A 7,025-nucleotide genomic window follows, 5' to 3' on the forward strand; every position below is an offset into this window, starting at 1 on the left:
GTGTGTGTGTGTGTGTGTGTGTGTGTGTGTGTGTGTGTGTATGTGTGCGTAAGGGGGAGGAGCGAGGGAACAGCTCAGCGACGTATGACGTAGATGGGACGTGGTGATGTCTCTCATGCGCGAGACTCAAAATGGCGGATAGCCAACAGGAGACCCGGCGTCTAGTGCCGGTAGCCGTTTAGCACGTAGCTAGATTAGCTCAAAGCTATATGTGTGTGTGTGTGTGTGTGTGTGTGTGTGTGTGTGTGTGTGTGTGTGTGTGTGTTAGTAAAAGAGAAGGGAAAGGAACAAAACAAAATGAAATAAAACAAAAGATTAAGATCCTCTGCGCCGCGCGGGAGTACGGAAGATTGCTCTCTCAGCCAGGGGAGCAAGAACCGCGACTCTTTGTCTCAGCCGGCGGTTTTGACCTCCTGAACTGATGAGAAGCAACTTCGACCTCACTGCGGCTGTCTCGACACGAATCACGGTAGCATAGAATACACGGTAACTTCTACACGACACTAGCAATTTCAGGGATCGTCAGTGTTGGTGATCATAAAGCATATACCACGTTATACAAATGAACAGTACTTTAAGCACACAAACAAGATAAAATAAACATAAATGAACTCTCTCCAACTCTGCCCAGACTCTATTTTGCCTTACGGTACGATGCGATCGTGTTGATTGAGGGGGGGTTCTTCTGAGGGGTTCTTCTGAGCTTCGATGGGCCGCGGCAGGTGTTCTCTCGGTAGGAGAGAATCGCTGTCGTCTGGATCAGGGATTTTCGCGTCCTTATGGCCGGAGCAGACGAGGCGCTTGGAGTCAACAGAGTGGAAGTTCTCTCTCTCTTTCTGAAGAAGTCTTGCTTCTTCACTTCTGCAGGAATAAACGGGTTCGCTTCGTGGATACGAACGAAGATAAAATAGACAGTTTGGTGAATTCGGCCAGCGAATATAAACTGTTAGACCTAGGATTTGATTAAAAAGAAGAACAACGTTGCATGTGTGCCTCCTGCTACCCCGGAGGGATCGATGGAAAAATCATTGAGGTGGGGGTTGCAGGTAGTTTTGTAGAACAGTGGCTGAACCACAGGGGTCCTGAGGTGTCTTGGCTCTCGGCCAATTAGATTGCAGCGCTGCTTTCAGGTACCTTCAGGAACGCATAGTTTTTGGGGGGAGGAAACTCACACCCCAATGTGAATTTCTTCAGAGCTGGGGGTTTGGTGCTCAAACTACAATCAGGATGAAACCTTTGCTTGCAAAAGGGAAGGCCTGACTCTCTTTGTTCCACACCACATGTCGAAGCCATATAGTCAGATCCCAACATCAGGCTGGGATCATCTGGGGCCAGACAACTATCTCCAGGCCAGACATCGGCAGTCCTACTGATTGGGGGTGGACACAGAAAGGAGAGAAATGGCAGGTATGTTGGTCGACGTTACCCCCCATCGCAGCCAGTTGTCAGGAACTGGCCAAGTGTTCCTGTAAGAAAAGTTGCCATGGGAGGTGCAAGTGCTTTCAGTTGGGACTTCCATGTACAGCACTCTGCAGCTGCATATGTGAGCAGTAGCAGTTGGAAGATGAATGTGCCCGATGACCGTACCTTTGTGCGGAGTTACTGCAGACATTCAGATCGAAATGATACCCCCTGAACAGTGACATTAACATTAATGCACCTAAATTTGGTGCTACATATTAGTTTGAGGCTAAGTCCTCAGCAATTGTAAGTAAAATTGCATTTAAAGAACTGAAAAACGATAAAAACTAAAAAAAATGTTCATGTTACAATTGGTTATAATCACTTTATGGCAACTGCAAAATTGTTGATTTTCATATCAGTTCAATATCTAGTGCTGTAAGATAATTTGTTTCCGTCCAGATTGACTAGTCCAGCAATGTTTCATATGTTATGTATATTTATAATCTCCATAAAGAATCTCAACTACTTTCCAACGGTGCTGATATATCCTAGCAACTAGTCTTATAATGTTGTACATGTGAATTTAGCTGCTTTGATTTTGTGTTTAGAATAATATTGTAGATCTTATATGAAAATGTAGCATCTTTTACAATGTTTAAAATGTGAAGTACAGTTGTTTCATTCATTGAAAGAGTTACAACTTTTTTACCGTCCATGCTGACTAGACTAGTCTGGGAATGTGCTATAAGTTAAACATTTATCTTTAATATCAAATGTATTACTGTTAGATGAATTAAGTGTCCACTGCCATACAGTTTGTTTTGTCCAGTTTGATATCATATTCTTGTAATGTTCAATTTGAACATAGTTGAAGGAAATGATTTTAATAAAAGAGTTGAATTATTAATTGACACTTATATTCGTTAATGTTTCCACTAAATGTCCAATTACATCAGCACATTCATTATTCTAGTGTTATAGTTGTGGGTAATTGTTAAAGCATCTTTTATTACCTACAAATAGACACCAAGATCATTCAAATTGGGGAAATACAAAGTTTTATTAAGAAAACAAATTATTGGGAGGCCCAATTAGCGGCCAGTTAGATGTCAGCAGTAAGTTCAAGGCTGCTCTTGAAAAGGCCAAGCAGGAGCTGAAAAATGGACGTCTACAATGGCAAGAGGAGAAGTCTTCCCTCAAAGCATGCCACCAAAAAAACTGTGACCACTTCCACTCCCGGGTGCAGGTCATCGCTTCCATTCGAGCACAACAGCAGGAAGTAGCAAAGCAGACTCTGGAAAAAGCCCAGTCTTTCTATCAAGCTCAGATGGACGAACAGAGAGTGGACACAAACAGGATCGCAGCAGCTCTGAAAGAAACACAGGACCTGCTGGAGACTGAGCGTCTCCGTTTCCAGGAACAGTCATCCCTCACGGCACACCTGGAAAAAACCTGCAGGGACCTCGATCATGCCCAGCTGAAGAACATAGCTACTCCTCAAACATTGGAGGAGGAAGCTACGCAGATGGTCAAAAGAAACCAGGCGGCCAAAGCCCTGCTGGTGGAGCAGACAATGGAGATAAACAGGATCAAAGCAGCCCAGAAAAAGACAGAAGATCTGTTAGGAGCTGAGTGTTATCTTCGGCATCACGAGAAGTACATCCTTCAGGAGACCAAAGAAGATCTTCAGAACCAAATCACCAACATGAAGAAGAAAAAATGGTTCAAACTCTTCTAATGCCTGGCTCCCTATTGTCAAAACATCAGATATAATAGTAAAACACTGACGGGGTACATTTTACTGCAAGGGTACTTCTACTTTTGGTACTCTTAAGTACATCTTGCTGATTATAACATACTTGACTAAGGTTTTGAATGCAGGACTTTTACTCGTCGTGGATTGTTTCATCAGTATGGTATTAGTACTTTTACTGTAGTGAAGGATCTGAATAATTTTTCCTCCACTAATTACTTGTAAGTGAGTTTGGCAAACAGTTAATATACAAACAGTGGTTCTTAACCCTGGGGCCAGGGTTAGGAACCACTGTTTGTATATTAACTGACTTACTTGGCAAACAGTAAGTCCTTACTTGGTAAACAGTTAATATACAAACAGTGGTTCCTAACCCTGGGTCCAGATCTTTGACCGGATTAAGGATCTGGAGCCAGGGTTAAGAACCACTGTTTGTATATTAACTGTTTGCCAAGTAAGTTCCCAAATTTAAATCACTTACAAGTAATTAGTGGATGAAAAATTATTCAGATCCTTCACTGCAGTAAAAGTATTAATACCATACTGATGAAACAATCCACGACGAGTAAAAGTCCTGCATTCAAAACTTTAGTCAAGTATGTTATAATCAGCAAGATGTACTTAAAGTACCAAAAGTAGAAGTACCAGTGCAGTAAATAACCCCATGCCCCTAACCCCATGCCCCTAACCCCACACCCCTAACCCCACACCCCTAACCCCACGCCCCTAACCCCACGCCCCTAAACCCATGCCCCTAACCCCACGCCCCTGTCACAGCACCTTTCAAACACAGCTGCAATTCAAGGTTTTATGGTAAGGAAATGCATTAGAAAGGTTAATATATCCAGCATCCAGCAGCAGAAGTGAGCAGAGGGCTGTAAAGACCCGCTGACGACATCAACTGTCTGAAGAGACCTAAACCCCGCCCACTCTGCTGCACAGAGCGCCAACGCTTGTATAGTATTAATTATCGTTAATATTATTTATTTATTCAGATGCATCGATACCGAAACATATTTATGATATCAGTCCAAAACTGACTCAAATAGCTGAATCAGCTATCGGTGACGACATGTAGATCCGGTATTGGATACCAATATTTAAATAAACAACAATTCAGTACATTTTTATCTATGTATTTATTTGTCTAATTTTGTTTTTCAAAGTTAGAAAAGCACTATTTAAGTCAAGCCTGATTTTGCCTTAGACATAAAATAATGATCATAGGAACTTGTATATTTCATGTATTTATTTATTACTGTTTATTTATACATTTATGTGTTTATATACGTACATTTATAAACTACTGTATATATATATACATACAATTGTGAATCAATTAGTATAGTGGTTGATCTGCTGTTCAGAGGCAGTTTATAGAATAACAGCGGCAATGAATTAAAATCACTGGCAGTCAGAAGTGAGATTTGAACCCACGCCTCCATACAAACAAACACATACTAACTTTACACAGGTTCAGGTGGTTGTATGTGCATGCCTACTAATCCTCAGATGAGGTGAGTGAAGGTAGGTGACTTTGGACCTATTTGACTTTACAAAGCGGGTCATCTCGTGGTCTTCAAACTGTGCTCCCTTTTAAAATCAGGTCCCACCATCATTTGTCTTCGGATCCACGATATAGGTAAAGCCAATTTACGTCAACGTTCTGAAAGAGTTTTTACAAACACTTTATCTTGCGTTGGTTTGGTGCACATGTTACACACTCAATGATGATGATGTCCATTCAGTTTTCCAGACTAATTTATTGTCCTGTGAATACAACAACACAGTCTCAGATGAATATCTGCTTCTGTGATCTCGTGTCCTTTCTGGTCTAGCTCGCTTATTTTAGACAAGAATTACAGCGCCAGTCAAACCAAACCCCGCTACTGCCCCCTATTGGCGAAAATGAGTATCGCCCTGCAGCTACTTCAGGTGAAAGTAGGTGAGTTTAAAAAAGTCACACAAAGCGTTTTAAATTCTAATAACCAGAAAATAATAGTGAGGGGGGAAAGGTAATGACACAATACAATAACAACTGTGCAAATAATTGTAGCCACTAAATTGTACAGGGTGCCACACATGCATGTGAATCACAGAGTAATTACACAGTTAAACCGTCATAATGTGAATTCAAGTTTCAATGACGAGCGTTATCGACCGTTACTCAGGCAAAATATGCGATCGAGATGTCGGCATTAATGCTTTCTATTTGCCAATCCCTGATATTGCTACAACATGTTGGAATAGGTAACGTAACGTTAGCAGCACCGGAGCTAACCGCTAATGTATGGAGGTTTCATTGAGTTACATTATATGAGGAGATCAAGTAATGCTTTCAGTAAAAATCAGTACTGACAAAAGGTAAGTTATAACGTTATCATGATGTGTTCAAATGCATCTTGTATATTATAGTTTTTGGCGAGAAAAGATGAAAGAGTTATCACATGTGTAATTTCCGAACACTACCTCTAAGCAGCTGATAATGCATAAATAATACTACTAATGCCAAGTTTTTTTTGTCACTAAAAATACAAATGCAAATAACCACTAAAGATTGGCTATACAAAAGAAGAAGGATACCATTAAGAATTTGTGGCCGTTTACTTTGACTTTGGGTTGACTGGTTGAAATGGTTTTTCATGATGGTGGTGAAAAAACAAATCTGGAGCCAATTGGGTATCACCTGCTATAACTAAACAACAACAAAGTCTGCATCGGCAGATACGGCTCAATTTCCGCCCAAATAGCCTATATTGCTACATGTGTAGTATTTAAGTTTTTATTTTATTTGATGTATGTTTTTCGACGTTTCCTCGTGGCCCCGTCGCAAATGCTTTGCAGCCACGGTTTTCGACTCCAGATATGCAAAGTGTATACCCACTTACACACAGATTTCTTGCTTTATGTAATTAGTTAGAGGCAGCGCATACTATTGAACTTCAAGAACCACTATTGTATGTCCTTAAATTTGAATAGTTGAATAGAATGTCTGTAACATCAAGCCCAAAACACGCTGTAAATTATATGCTTCTCTGAACAGCTTTTAAATATAATCACTTAAAAAAAAATACTAATAACTATAAAGCCTGCTATATGAAATTATCAAGGTTTAAACCTTAAAAAGTCATAATTTGAACCATGTTTAGGGGATTTGGGGATTGAAATATTCAGTCTGCTTTTTATAAAACATCTAAGATGATCATATTACCAATTAAATTCAAGAGACAGCACTGAATGTAATTCTTTATAATTAAATTTGACACGACAGGAAAGGTCGAAGCAGGGTGTAAATATTCTTTATTTTTTTTTAAATCAATTTTGGCATGTTTACCTGATTGATTCAAATGAAAAGAGACAGGGGGCACACACGAAAAGACAACATGAAAAAAACATAGGATCTACACAAGGGCTGGATTGAGAGGGACTTCCTTCATGATTAACTACACTAAAGATACAGGAGGGTTACATTGAAAAGTGTGTGGTAGACGGACAAAAGCAGAAGGAGACCATGGAAAGTGGAAAAAAACAAACGAGTACACCCTGTCTACAGTACAGGCTGATATGATGATGTGCAGAGTGTTTGCTCGGCACACAAATAGCAGCAGTTGAGCATCACATGAACATTAAGTCTTTACATCTTGTCTGCTGACCAGGGGGGGTGGGGGCACTTAATGGATGCAATAATTCCTTATTCAATTGAATTTCCAAGCAAGATTCAGAGGCCAGCATGGATCCAATGAGGTGTTTTCAGATCTTTTCAGTGACCTGCAGAGTTCATAGACATGTGGCGCCTTCAGGATGAGGTGTAGAAGGAGGTTTTCAGTGTGAATGTGGTTCCACAAACATGAGTCAACATGAACCAACG

The sequence above is a fragment of the Anarrhichthys ocellatus genome, unplaced genomic scaffold (assembly GCF_004355925.1).
Source record: "Anarrhichthys ocellatus isolate YVR2014 unplaced genomic scaffold, GSC_Weel_1.0 scaffold1, whole genome shotgun sequence".
Lineage (NCBI taxonomy): Eukaryota > Metazoa > Chordata > Actinopteri > Perciformes > Anarhichadidae > Anarrhichthys > Anarrhichthys ocellatus.